General features: G+C 37.5%; 1 protein-coding gene across 1 annotated transcript in view; it reads right to left on the bottom strand.

The window, feature by feature from the left end:
• Positions 1 to 13,230, bottom strand: part of LOC136884724 (gastrula zinc finger protein XlCGF57.1-like) — a 73,049-nt gene extending 59,819 nt beyond the window's left edge. The window contains exon 1 of the mRNA XM_068230012.1: positions 13,172 to 13,230. The gene's annotated coding sequence lies outside the window, so the exon portion shown is untranslated. The remainder of the gene's footprint in view (positions 1 to 13,171) is intronic.
• Positions 13,231 to 14,333: the final 1,103 nt, after the last annotated feature.

Raw genomic sequence — 14,333 nt, 5'->3', positions numbered from 1 at the left:
GCACACTGGATCAAATCCTTCAAACAGGGATGCCAATAAATGGCAGGCATGTGTCAGTCAGGTCATCATAATGTGTCAGTGAAGGAGAAGTGCACGCTCTTGCCATGTTAATGGACACTGGTCGATGTCATATGATATGTGAGATGGCCCGAGACACCGGGTTAGCGAATACAACTGTGCTTCATATAAGAAGGAACACCTGGGCATGCGGAAAATTTCATCAAAATGGGTTCAGCATGATTCGACAGAAATGCAGAAATGATTACGATATGATGATGCTCGTAACCATTTGGAGTACTCTAAGTACGAGAAGAGGCTTTCTTATGCCATATCGTTATGCTGGATGAGACATGGGCTAAATTGTATGAGCCACAGCTGAAATGCTGATCGAAATAATGGCATTATTATGGGAAACCACACACAAAGATTCAGAGTTCATGAAAAACCCAGCCGTGTGAAAGTTATTGTTAAACTCATGTATGACTGTGATGGTTTTATCCCAGAGCACTACATTCCTCCACAGCATTATAGCCTACGCAGTGGCTTCCACAGTATGCACTAGCCATGTGTATTGGTGGGCATGCTATTTACCAACTGATGAGCCCAGCTTAGCACACTGGGGCGAAACACTGGCAACCTGGAATGAATTAGCTGGAAAATCTATAATGGCCAATAACGAACCAACTACATTGGTATTATAAACTTACCAATTGGGATAAATATTTCAGGTTCCCTATAGGAATCAACATCTATATCATACGGAACTGTTCCGTACCAACCTATAAATGTTTGTAGTTGTAGTTACTAGCAAGTGATAAATCTTGCATCACATGTGAATTACTCCTTGAAGTTCGGTGAAACTTCTAAATGGAATCCACCCTTCTTAGACCACAGAATACTGTATCAAAAAACAAAATACTATCTGCTTGCGCTTGTTAGCAAACAAACATGGCTGATGACTAGGGGGCGGATTTCTATGACCTAAAAATGTATGAAATATGTATGCACTTATGACCTAAAAAACATAAAAATATGACCTATAAAATTCAAAATATGACTTAATGAATAGCATCTACGTTACATAGAAGCACTTTTATTACGATTGCTATAGGCTGCAATTAATTTACAGTTTAAGAAACGTTTAATTCTTCGAAATCTTTAAACCCAAAATCAACTAAAATGATGAATATTTCATGAACTCGTTAAGGTTACACTGCATACTCCTAGGCAAGGACGCACTCTGTGGAAGACATAAACACTACAGTTAATTTCACTGTTCAATATTCAATCAGTTTTAATTTATACACAAAACATATGTTATTTGAATGAAACTTTCATACCTGATATATTCTCCATTATCAGAACTGTTGCAATTTATGACCACATGCATCTTAAGATTGTTGAATGAGAATCCCCTCCTGTTGTCGCTGAGTATCGTCTTGTGGCGAGAAAAACTTCTTTCGACATCACATGATGTAACGGGAGCATACTTGAATAGACTTAAATCACTTGGAGAAAATTACTGGAAATCTGCAGATGAAGGGTTTAAAGAATGTCACTTATTCCACGCAGGTACACAAGTCCACTATTTTTTTCCAGTATATTTTCTAATTTTCTACACACCCTAGATGCTATTGTTCCATTCGCATGCTTTAATTCCTGTTCAATGCACTTTACAACATCCAATGCATCGCTTAGTTCTGCACCTAAAACTTCCAGTTGCGTGATTGCTCTGGATAAAGAATTAAAATTGGACTTTATGTAAGCCAGGTCCGCTTTTAATGTAGTGCTTGAAAATAAATCTTGAGTGGTTTTTATGGAGGACGATTCTGCAGGATCAAAAGACTTCACGATCTTCTCCACGACATCTAAGTTGTTGCAGTAGTACACTGCGGCATCAAGCCAAGTGCCCATCGCGTTATAACTGGCTTGGGAGGTAGGGGTAGTGAAGGTGCTTCTTGAAATTTCTGAACGCGAAGCGGAACTTTGACAAACACTTTCTTACAGTTCGATATTAATTTATCAACTTCAGGGTAGCTACTTCTAACTTCTTCAGCTGCCCTATGCAAGGCATGTGCAAGATATGACACATGTATCATTTTCGGGTATAGCATTTTAAGTCCCTTGGCTGCCTTCACCATATACGGAGCAGCGTCAGTTACAAATAGAAAAATGTGCTCTCTCTTTGCCCCGTTTGGCCACAACAGATTCATTGAATTGTCGAAGAGAACTGCAATGGTGGAATGGTTTGTCTTCTCTAGCACTTCACATGTCAGGAGGAATGTATCTCCAGGCTGGTCTTCCTTCAGCGTGCCAACGATCACATTTGCTACATATCTTCCATCCACATCTGTGGTCTCGTCTATTGAAACCCATATCTTACTGTCTCCCACGCCACGCCTTATTATATCCAACATCTCTTCATAACAAGGGGTCAGATAGTCCTTCCTGAGAGTAGATTCGTTGGGAACAGGATGCTCTGTATATTTTTCAAGAAACTGTCTGAAGCTTCAACTGTTAAGTTTCTTTAAAGGGATATTAGACGAAACCATCGTCTTGCAGAGATCTTGTGAAAATTGTGAACTCTGAGAACTTGATGTCGGGGTTTCGAATAGCAGACGTTGCCTATTTTCGAGTGCAGAATATCTAGTTACACAATTCTTATGTTTTACAGTATTACAGTGTTGTTGCACAGAGAAGCATTTTTCGGCAGTAACTTTTACCTCACACAATTTACAGAATAATATCACTCCATCCATACTGAATATGTTTTCACCGAACTCGCGAACAAAACTTCGCAACTTTCCACAAATTGAGACTTTCGTTTTAGGCATATTGAAAGGAACTGAATGACTGAAGCTCCCTAATGACCAAGGTCATTCAGTGTGTTGAAGGTGGAAGAGCGAAGAGGAAGGGGAGAGATAAGAACAATGACGAATAACTGCAGAATTACCTCTGCTTCCGTGTAAACGATTGCCCGGTTTCCAGGAATTGACCCAGCTAGCAAACAATAGCTCCTACCTGTTAGAAACATTCCATACAGTACTTTATAATGGTTATTCAGTAAATGCAGCTTGGCTCAAGTGGAGACAGGTCACTGGAGTCCTCTGTGATAAAAAGATGCCTCAATATCTAAAGGCAAAAGTTTATAAGAGTGTGGTACGGCCAGCAGCGATCTATGGGACTGAATGTCGCCCCATGACGAAACAACAGGAGCAAATGTTGACAACCATGGAGATGAAGATGCTTCGATGGTCCATGGGGCTGACCCGATGTGACCACATAAGGAACACGGACGTCCGGCAAAGGTTTGGTGTCGCGCCCATCATAGACAAAGTGAGGGAAGCCCGTCTCCGCTGGTACGGCCACGTCATGAGAAAACAGGACGACTCAGTTGCCAAAACAGCGCTCCACATCAACCCAGAGGGAACAAGACCACGAGGAAGACCGGCAAAGAGATGGACTGACAACATCAGGGCAGACATGCACAGTGTTGGCTTAACACCAGAAGATGTCAACGACAGACAGAAATGGAGGAGATGTAGCAAAGCAGCAGACCCTGCAAGTCGGGATTAATGCTAAGAAAGAGAGAGAGAGAGAGAGTAGTATATTCCAGTCTATCCTGAAAAATAATTTCTAGAGCTTATTTTGATTTTTATAATACGAAATTAAAATGAAAATTACCAAAATATGCCGTTATAATGATATTTTGTTGAAAATATGCCTTAAAACTTAAGAAAGCCTAAATATGCATTTATATGCCCAATAAAACATGTTTAATTTTGATCATCATGCTTGGAAACGTGTTGAAAATACAAGACTATACGATATAATGTTAAGGGAAAAAATATGACTGGTCATAGAAATCCGCCCCCTACTGATGACTATGTAGATACCTTAAAGTGGTTAGAGAAAGATAATGAGAATGATTTTTCTACAGAAGACAGTGCTATTCCTTACACTAATAATGATAGTGTTAGGGAAAATGATTCTAATGATGGCAACGGCATGGACGATGTAAATGAAGACCGAGGTGGTGTGACTGCTTTATGAGATGGATCATCAACATGGAATTGGACAACCTTTTCCAATACACCAAAAACAATTCTATTCACTGGTGTTTCTGGTCTCAGTGCCGTCATTTTGAGAAGACTATGTATTAGATGTGTGTTTAGAATTCCTTGGGGACGAGATCTGGGAAATGATTGCAATAGGAACCAATGACTATGCTGCCTTCCAGGCGAATAACTTGATGAGAAAAAATCTGAAATGTGATAGTAAATGGTATCCTTGCATGGTTGATGAAAAAAAAAGTGTAATATGCTGATGATTCTCATGAGTCGGGTAAGAAAACCTAAACTCAAGTTGTGCTGGTCTAACAGGAAGTTCCAGAAAGTAAAATATTTCCAGAGACTATGATATTTGAACTATTCCAACAAATTTCACTATTTCTGCACTTCTCTGATGACATGTTTATAGATCCAAATGACTCGCTACAAAATATCATACCAGTTATTTCATATTTGCAAACAAAGTTTCAGAATATCTACAATCTTGACACAGATAATAGTACTGATGACAGTGTTATGAAATTTCTAGTTAGGCTCCCATTTGTGCAATGAAATCCTTCCAAAAAAGCCAGGTTTGTTATTAACATTTATAAACTCTGTGAATGTGCTTCTGGATACTGTTCCCAGTTCAAAATTTTACCAGACAAGGCAAACAGGGTGTTATTCCAGCAACAAAAGCAGCAGTGTTGTAACTAATGGAAGCAAACTTGAACCAAGGTCATATATTATATCATGATAACTGGTATGTTTGCTCTGAACATTTTTGCACCTTGCTGGAGAATGGAACTCATGCTGTGGGTACCAGATGCTCTAACAAGAAGAACGGGCCTCCAGAGTTCTGCAGTAAAACTGATGAAAGCTAATAATATTCTCTCCATAAATGGAAAGACTAAAAGGATGTGAATTTACTTTCAACTGTAGATAAGGACTTGGACTTTGAAGTGAAAATTCAAAGAAAACAAGGTGAAGGAGAGGAAGTAGTGAAAAACTGCAAGTGTATTGAAAGATATAACCAGAAAATGAATGCAGTATATCATCAAGACCAAGTCCTTGCATGTTTCCCTGTAACGCGATGGACTATCAAGGGTTATAAAAACATAATGTTGTATCTATTGGATATGGCTATCTTCAATTCATACATTGTGTTCATGAAGGTTACTGGCAGGCAGCTGCATTATACAGAATTTCTCACACCATTTGCCAAGCAATTGTTGCAGAGGGTTACTCTCTCACATAGGACAACAAAAGGGAGAGCACCCAGTCAAGACAGCCACCTGCAGCTTCTGGCAAATGTATGGGGACATTTTCCAGTGTCTATTCCTCCAACAGAAAGGAAGAAACATCCTTCTTGGCTCTGCAAAGTTTGCAAGGGTCATAAAATAAGGTCCAGAGTGAGGTGGCTATGTGAATAATGCCGTGTTCCACTCCGTCTGAGGAGCTGCTTCTAAAAATATCACACAATGATTCACTACTGAAGACTGAGAAACAGTTAATGAACAGTTAGGCATTGACCTATGATGTATATAGCTTTGAAAAGATGCCACTTTTTTACCAATCCTCAGCAAACAAAATTAAAGCATAATTTTCAAAAGTAAATAGAGTTTTCTGTCCCTGCAGGTTAGACTATTAGTCAGGTTGCAATGTGTTAATTAAAGTATAATTTCAGAATTTGCCTGGTTTAAAATTGGGAAACCACAGAAAACCATCTTTGGAAGAATGGCTGAAAGAGAAGTGCAAGGATGTTCAAGACCTTATGTTCCTAGGAAAGGTAGAATCTGCATGCAGGAAAATCAAGGAAGCTTTTGGAGAAAGGAAAACTAGGTAAGAAAGAGTAGTGATGGGTGATACGACAGTACAATTACAAGCCATCACTCTCATTTTTGTTCCGTATTCATAACAGCAATCTCACTTAGTTTCCAAAGGGAGTATATTTATTACCCCACCTATTCATTACTATTAATACCACGTTATTTGGTTAAATAAACATAGAAATTCTAAATTTTAATGGGACATGTTTTGCCCTTCATTTATTGGGCATTACCAGCCTTATTTAATCTTAAAACAAGGATTGTTTAGGGCACATTGACAATTATTATTTATAAAAATTGAACTGTAATTTATTAAGGTAATAATACTAAGGAACAGTAGTTATAAAATATGATGTTGAGACATAAGATATACAACACATGTTAAAATCATTGTATACAAATTTAAAACCCTTGTGCAAAAGAAAATTTGTGTCATATAAAATTCTAAAAATGGCACATGTCTGACACAGAATTATTATTATTATGATTATGATTATTATTATTATTATTATTTATTTTCCTTAAATTGTACAATTTAGGGGTGGTAGATGGAGAAAGGGCAAGCCCCACATACACAGAAGTGCCTCCATCTCCATATGTGTACATAAACTCTCCTGAATATTTACATATAAACTTATGTAGATAATTTTAAATTCACATATTTACACTCCAAACACTGTACCCTTAGAATAATAATTATCTTGATCTATCCTGAAAATATTAGAGTAAGAAGACCCAGTCATTTATACTCTCACTCATACCTCTGTATACACACCCATTCACAACCACTCCTACATGCGCACGCATACACATTCGCCCACCTACACCTGTACTTGCACCCATCCTTCTTGCAATTCTACTTTATATAAGTTATATACATCACATATGGGTTTCTATTTACATATACATTTTCTTTACTTCGCAGAGGAAGTGAGGAAGAGGAAGTAGCTTTACCTCAGATGGTAGAAGGTACCAGGTACGAGCAGCCCTTGCGTAAAACCCATTTAAATATGAGGTTGTTCTAGCGAAGGGAGGGACAAGAGTAACTCCTTGGCTTCTTTTAACAGAACGGTAATTAAGCTGCAGGCGGTGGAAAGGGGAGAGGTGTGTATTGTCTGTGAGGGATTTCCTAAGGAAGGCTACGTCTATTTGTGTACATAATGAGTTCACTGGTGGCAATGACCTGACTGTCTGGACACCCTCTAGTTTCCTCATATTTTCCATTGTCGTTGGATGCCAGGAAGGAAGGCCATGTAGTAGTATGGGCCGCACTAGGGAAATATAAGCCATTCGTAGGGCTTAACTTCTTCCTCCCGAGAGACATCTACGGACGAAACCTAGCCTTACACCTCACTTCCTACACATGTTTATTCCATTTCAGATTGTCCATAATGTGAATACCGAGCAGTCTGATGGAGTTAGAAGTCGGCAGTTGGATCCCACATAGAGTAGGTTGGATCTGGAGTCAACACAAGTCTTCAATAGACTAGAATGGTTGAAACATTGAGGTTGGATTTTGTTTATTTTTTGTGAACCAACGCAAAAAATATTGGCCAGGTTGAAATGTGAATGTTTTAAATTATCTTACTAAATTGATTGATCCAAAAATTATCGTAATAAAACCAATGCAAAAAGACGTTGATGTGCTGGTTGAAGCTGCTTTTGAGACGAGTATATCAGAGTATTTGACAGGTATTAGGCTGTCACGTGAAACTGTAGTCCCTCTAGAAGATGTAGAACACTGTGGAAAAGAATGTGGTTATACTGTAATGAAACAAGAAAGAAAAGTGTTTGACGTGTGTGTTTAAATTGTATATTAATGCTCAAGAATTATGTCTTATGTAAAACGGGTACTTACTCATTCACCGTAACTATGTCTATCTTAATGTATTAGCAGCATTGGTGTGTCTGGAGTTCCTATTCCTCGCGTTGTATCAATGTGATAGAGGTGGAGGGGAATGCTGAGGGAATGCTGAGGGGAAGCGGAGGTAGGCGGAGCATTACATCTCGATATTAATGTGGGAGGGGGATTGCTTAGAGGGGCAAGTGCAGGCTTAGTATTTGGTGAGTTAAGGGGAGGTTTTGATTCAAAGGATTTAAATATTCGTGGGACTATGTTCTGATTTGGATTGACTATTTTCAATAACTTAGGCATTAAAGTATATAAGAGACTTTTGACTTTTGTATCATCATTAAGGTTTCGATCCTTATTAAATATTTTGTCCAGAAAAAAAAAAAAAATATATATATATATTTATTTATTCTCTAATTCCTTTAAAAGTTCACCTTTTAATAAAGTTTACCATTTAATAAAGATCGAAACTTTAACGATGATATGGAAGTCAAAAGTCCCTTATATAGTTTAATGTCTAAGTTATTAAAAATAGTCAATCCAAATCAGAACAGAGTCCCGTGAATATTTAAATCCTTTGAATCCAAAACTCCCCTTATCTCACTGAATACTAAGTTTGCACTTGCCCCTCCAAATAATCGCCCTCCCACATTAACATGTTGGCCAGGAGAAATGGTGAATATCTTAAATTATCTTATTAAGGTGATTGATCCAAAAATTATCATAAATTTAACCTCCCCTCATTCTCTATCACATCGATACAATGCGAGGAGTAGGAACTCCACACAGACCAATGCTGCTAATACATTAAGATAGACGTAGTTAGGCCCTACGGCAAATAAGTCAGTACCTGTTTTACATAATATATAATTATTGAGCATTAACATACAATTTAAACACACATGTCAAACAGGTTTTTTTGTTTCATTACAGTATAACCACATTCTTTTACTCGGTGTTCTACATCTTCTAGAGGGACTACACTTTCACGTGACAGCCTAACATACCTGTCAAATGCTCTGATATACTCGTCTCAAAAGCAGCTTCAACCAGCACATCAACATATTTCTGCATTGGTTATATTACGATAATTTCTGGATAAATCAACTTAATAAGATAATTTAAAATATTCACCTTTTCTCCTGGCCAACATTTTTTTTTGCGCCAGTTCACAAAAAGTAAACAAAATTCAACCTCAATATTTCAACCATTCTAGTCTATTGAAGACTTGTGTTGACAACTGCCCCAAGCAAGTACAGTATATGCTCAAATTTTCTTATGAAGAGGATCCACTTCAGTGTCAGACATGTGCCGTTTTTAGAATTTTATGGACACAAATTTTATTTTGGACAAGGATTTTAAATTTGTTTAAAATGATTTTAACACGTGTTGTATATGTTATGTCTCAACATCATATTTTATAACTACTATTTCTTAGTGTTATTACCTTAAGAAATCACAGTTCAATTTTTATAAATTATAAATGTCAATGTCCTCCAAACAATGCTTGTTTTAAGATTAAATAAGGCTGATGATGCCCAATAAAAGAAGGGCGAAACATGTCCCCTTTAAAATTTAGAATCTATATGTTTATTTAATGACATAACATGGTGTTAATTGTATTGAATAGGTGGGATAATAAATATAGTCCTTTTGTAAACTAAGTGATAAGACAGTGCCGATGGATTGGATATGGAGGAATACAGTCAACAGCTTGCTGCTAATCCTATGAAACTGCAGTCCAACCATTGGGCTCACTTCATATGTGCACCTTTCCCACTGTATCCAAGCAAATCCCCTCTAAAAGAGCTCAGATAGAAAAAACCACTAGGGGAAAGAAGACAAAGCAGAAATATGGCAGGAACTTATAAAACACCAGTATCAAGGTAAAGAAGTAGATGATAGGGTTCTGGAAAAATAAAAGGCTGTTGATGCTGATGAAATGGGAGTCCCAATTTTGAGGTCAGAATTTGAGAAAGTTTTGACAGACCCAAGAATAAACAAGGCATCAGGAATTGACGAGATACCCTCAGATTTACTGACTGCTTTAAGAGAAACCAGCATGGAGACGTTATTCCATAAGTGTGCAAGATGCATGAAAATGGAGAACTGCCATTCAACATTTGGCAGAATCATGTTATATTTAATCCCATGAAAGCTGGTGCTGACAAGTGTGAAAACTATCGCAGCATTAGTTTAGTATGGAAAAACAAATTGAAACCGAGTTGGAGGACATCAATTTGGCTACAGAAGACATGTAAGAACACGTGAACCAATCCTGACTTTACGCCTGATCTTAGAGGATTGAATTAAGAAAGATAAGCACACATACATAACGTTCATAGAAAAACAAAAGGCATTCATTATCAGACAGCGAGAAAGAATCATTTACAATCTGCACCAAAATCAGTCTGATGCGATAAGAATTGAAGACTTTGAGAAAGGATCAGTATTCCATAAGGGAGTGAGGCAGGACTGCAGGTTTCCACTCCTTCAGAATGTTCATATAGAAGAGGCAGTAAAGAAAATCAAAGAGGAATTTTTGAAAGGGTATCGCAATCAAAGGAGAGGAAATCAAAACACTGAAGTTGGCTAATGATATTGTTATTTTATCTCAGACTGCAGAAGATCTGGAAAAATCGCTGAATGGTATAGACAGAGTCTTGGGGAAAGAGTAAAAGATGAAAATAAATAAATTCAAAACAAAAGTAACAGAGTGCAGTAGAACAAAGTCAGCTTACGCAGAAAAATTGCATTAACAAATGAACTTCTAAAGGTAGTAGGTGATTATTGTTACTTGGGTAGTAAATAAACTAATGACAGCGAAAGGACATAAAATGCAGACTGCAGGCTAGCACAAGCAAGGAAGGCCTTTCTTCAGAAAGCCAATTTGCACCTTTCGAACATTGATAAACGGATTACTTAGATGTTTTTGAACACATTTGTCTTGAGCGTGGTGTTGTATGAAAGAAAAAACATGGACAATAACCAGCTCAGGAAAAAAAAGAAGGTAGAAACTTCTGAAATATAATGTTAAAGATGAATGCTGAAGGTGAGTTGGGTAGATCAAATCACGAACTAAGAGATAGTGAACTAAATTGGTGAGAGATCAATTTGGCTAAATTTGACAAGAAGAGACATATCTTAAGACTCCCAGGACTTGCTCAGTTCATTTTTGAGGGAAGTGCAGTCAGTAAGAACAGTAGGGATAGACCAAGATATGAATATGACAAGCAGATCAGAGCAGATGTAGGATGTAGAAGTTATCTAGAAATCTAGAGGGTTAAAGATGAATGCTGAAGGTGAGTTGGGTAGATCAAATCACGAACTAAGAGATAGTGAACTAAATTGGTGAGAGATCAATTTGGCTAAATTTGACAAGAAGAGACATATCTTAAGACTCCCAGGACTTGCTCAGTTCATTTTTGAGGGAAGTGCAGTCAGTAAGAACAGTAGGGATAGACCAAGATATGAATATGACAAGCAGATCAGAGCAGATGTAGGATGTAGAAGTTATCTAGAAATGAAAGGGATACCATAGGATAGGGTCGCATGAAGGGCAGCAACAAACCAGTCTTTGGACTGATGACTCAAAAATTAACAAGTGAGAAATTGTGTCCTGGTTAACAGGGACCGCAATTCCCTTCCAAGAGGACACACTGAGAAACCAGTTATATTCATTAATCAAGATGAACAAGCCAGTCCAGTGCATTTATAAAATAGACTGTATTTAAGCTAAAAATGCTCATACCGTATTACACCTTTCTCCATATCACCCAGAAATGAATCCCATTAAGCTGATATGGGCAAGTGTCAAGAATGACATTTATGAACATAATGAGATGTTCAGAATGGAAGCATTTCAATAATTTATGGTGAACAAATTGCTTCTATTACAAATGAGGACTGGAAGTAAAATTTCTTAGCACTAAATAAATTTGGAAATCAGTAATTTCAAGTGAAGGTTTATTGAACCATGGTAACAAAATGTGGGAAGTGAAATAGACAGGAATCATGTAAGTGACGGAAGCAATACTGAAACTGCAAGAGAAAGTGATGCTAAAACAACAGACACTGCCAGCGGAAGTGAAATGGAAAACGATACAGAAAATGATGAAACAGTGGGAGGAGCATTTTCTAAGAGATTTACTATACCTAGCAATAGTGAGAGTGAATGATCCATAGTCTTCTATCATGTCACTAACCAAGTTAGTTATGTGTAATGTGCATTTATGTGTGTAATTATTGGAAGGATTTGTGAAATTTTCTTAGCAGGAATACTACAATTTACAACAAGATTGTATGTTTCATAAGGCATGCCTTGTACAATATCCTCACTTATACTCTCCCATGTACGCTCGATCCTAGTCTTGTCACCTTCCACTACAGTGCTCTTCCTGTCCTGCACTTAAATGAGTGTTCTCCACAATTCGCACAAGCTGTACACAAAAATTGTAACATTGTCAACACAACAAAAGCAATGTAAAGCAATGGAAATCCTTCTGATGTACAACATACAGGCAGACAGTTTAAAAAAATTGTATATCTAGGGAGTAACATAGGACCATTCTGCTGAAATCAAACGCTGGATAGAAAAACAGAGTCCATATTCATTAGCATGTGGCAACACCTATCTTGAAACGATGTCAGAATAAAGCTCAAAAAGATAAAAACAAATTGCTGGGTCCTCTCCACCCTATTAAATACTGTACAGCCCTGTATACTTTATTACCCACAGAAAAGAGAATACAAACTTTCAAGATGTGGATATGTAATAGCAAATTGTCTAATTCCAGTGGGTTATTTTCAGGTCGCAACAACAGACATAGGTCTTATGCCAACCAAAGGATAGGAAATGGCTAGGAGTAGAAAGGAAGCAGCCGTGGCCTTAATTAAGGAACAGCCCCAGCATATTAGTCATATGAAAATGGGAAACTACAAAAACCATCTTTAGGGCTGCTGAGAGTGGGCTGCCCCACACGATGAGCTGTCAACCTCAGCTTGGCAAGGCAATTAAACGCAAGAAGCTGAAATACGTGTATCACATTATGAGGACTCCGAAAAAGGACGGTCTGTTACAAGTAATATTTTGAGGAGAAAATTTAGGCAAAAGAGGACTTAGAAGAAGACGGATATCTTGGATCAATACTTTGAAGAAATCAGTTAGAGTGATGAAACCAGCCACCAGATGCCATGCAGTGGAGGAGCTTTGAACAATAATAGCTGCTATATATTACCTAACACAAAATATTGAACTATATGAAGAAAATATGAAAATCATTTCAAAATATTGGAAATCTCACTATACATCTTTTCAAGGATCTTTAAAATGTCTGCCTTAAAGTGAGTAGTTGCTCAGTGAAGTCTCTTCAGCAGTTTGTTACAATTTCAGTTATCAGAAAAATGTTATCAAAATATTAGATTACTTCAAATGTGTTCACCTGTGTTTCTCTTGGCTCTGCCAACTCTGATTTTGGTTCTTCATCCAAATGCATCTCTTCTGATATAATTTTGTAATTGTCCTGTGGAAAAGTTTATATATTAGCAAGTTTTTCAGACACACCTTGAAATGTAGTTATATATGAGTGGGATTAACAGTTCTTCATTTCTTAGTAAATGAGATAGTTTCAGTTTCAAATCTTCATTATCATTTGTCAGAAAATTTCTATGTCGAGTATCCATAAAAGCATGACAACTAAGAGACCTTCATGAGTGGAGGAATGTCCTATTTGAATGCTCAGAGATATTTTTGAACAGTACCCAATAATATAATATAAAACCTTCTATAATAACACCAAATGATCAGAACAAAATACAGACATTCATAGAAATAATCTGCTCATTATAAACCAATTCTGAAATATTTGGAACTTCATAATTTATCACTGTAATCATTCACATCCTGTACCAACAAATACAACTCATGTATCTTCCATATTTCCTCCTGTATATGAAGTGCTCAGCCTGAAGGCAGGGAGGATCACCAACAGGTCTAGCATCAGCTGCCATAGATAGCTAGGTGTCACTGAGGAGGCAAACTAAGGAAATGAAGAGTAAGGTAGTTTTCCATTGCTTTCATCTTCCCGCCAGACTGTGCTGTTACATACTAGTCTCTCATGTTCAATGAACTATCCACACGGACCACCTATATGAACGTCAATTTCACACCTTTTCCTATAGGATCTGGCTGTATTAGGAATGGTGTTACACATACTGCTCATATCTCAGCCACTTTCATATCGTAAGAGTCAAGGATGAGACTTAGACCCAAAATACAAGTGACAAACTTATTCTGGGCCAATCCAGAAGACAACAGGCATTGAGCACACAGTATCTCACCAGAGATGGATTCGGGCAGGCCACCTCATATGAAATTTGGAAAGGAAGTCATCAAGGACATAAGCTCTAAACAACATGAACCATACACACAATTATTCCTATACTGTAGGTTATCTACAATATCATACAGAGCCTATATGCCTGACATCAGTGCTCCTTGTGAAGGCATGAGTACATATGGGCAGCTGACAGCGATAATGCAATTTGCATTACGTTGCACCGACACAGATAGGTCTTGTGACAACGATGCAATAGGAAAGGCCT

This window comes from Anabrus simplex, chromosome 13 (assembly GCF_040414725.1).
Source record: "Anabrus simplex isolate iqAnaSimp1 chromosome 13, ASM4041472v1, whole genome shotgun sequence".
In the NCBI taxonomy this organism is placed as follows: domain Eukaryota; kingdom Metazoa; phylum Arthropoda; class Insecta; order Orthoptera; family Tettigoniidae; genus Anabrus; species Anabrus simplex.
This window is presented reverse-complemented; position numbering and strand designations above follow the sequence as displayed.